The sequence below is a fragment of the Propithecus coquereli genome, unplaced genomic scaffold (assembly GCF_000956105.1).
Source record: "Propithecus coquereli isolate 6110/MARCELLA unplaced genomic scaffold, Pcoq_1.0 Scaffold111, whole genome shotgun sequence".
In the NCBI taxonomy this organism is placed as follows: Eukaryota; Metazoa; Chordata; class Mammalia; order Primates; family Indriidae; genus Propithecus; species Propithecus coquereli.
The window spans coordinates 6,201,927-6,203,128 of record NW_012135081.1 but is presented as its reverse complement, the minus strand read 5'-3'; positions in this window follow the sequence as shown (position 1 = coordinate 6,203,128).

Genomic DNA, 1,202 nt, shown 5'->3' with positions numbered 1-1,202 from the left:
ATCTGAAGGATGGACATACTTGAAACTCGGACTTGGGGGGGGAAGGGGGGCAAGGGCAACATATGTAACCTAAACATCTGTACCCCCATAATATGCTGAAATAAAAAAAAGAAATAAAAAAAAAAGAATAGGCTCCAGCTCAATCCAGGATAATACAATAGGTAGTTCAACTTTTTTATGGCCAAGTAGTACTCCATGGAATGAATATATATATATATATACACACACACACACACACACACACATATATATCTCAATCACATTTTATTAATCCACTCATGTATTGATGGGCACTTGTGTTGTTTCCACATCTTTGCAATTGTGAATTGTGCTGCTACAAACAATGATCGGTGTTTGTCTATTGTGTTGATCCATGTATAGTGCAGTTCTGAGTACTTCTTGCAGGGCATGTCTGGTCTTGACATGTTCCCTCAGTGTTTGCTTGTCTGGGAAGGTTTTTATTTCCCTCTCCTATAAGAAATTTACTTTTGGAGGATACAAAATTCTAGGCTGGTCATTATTCTGTTTGAGAAAACTGAGAATAGGGTCGCAATCCTTTCTGGCTTGTAAGGTTTCAGTTGAGAAGTCTGCAGTTAGTCTGATAGGTTTTCCTTTGTAAGTTACCTGATTTTTTTGTCTTGCTGCTTGTAGGAGTGCCTTTTTCGTGTTTTCTTTGGCAAGTCTCATGACTGTGTCGTGCTATTTGCCTCTTTGTGATGAATCTCCCATGGAGTCCTTTTATCTTTTTGTATCTGTATATCTAGATTTCTAGTAAGGCCAGGGAAATTTTCCTCAATTATTTCTTCAAAAAGATTTTCCAATCCTTGTGTATTTTCTTCTTTACCCTCAGGAATGCCTATGATTCTTATGTTTGACCTCTTTACATAATCCCACATTTCTTGTAGGCTTTGTTTGTTTCTCTTATTTCTCTGTTCTTTGTCTTCAACTGACTTGTTTAGCTCAAAGGTGTTATCTCAAGCTCTGAGAGGCTTTCTTCTGCCTGATCTAGCCTATACTTAACTCATTACACTGTACTTTGTAAATCCTTGAATGAAATTTTCATTTCCAGAAGGTCTGTTTGGTTTTTCTTTAATAATTTTATTTCTTTAGAGAATTTTTCATTCATATCCTGTATTGTTTTTGTGATTTCTTTGTGTTGGGTTTCTATTTTCTCTTGTATTTTATTGAGCTTCCTTACAATC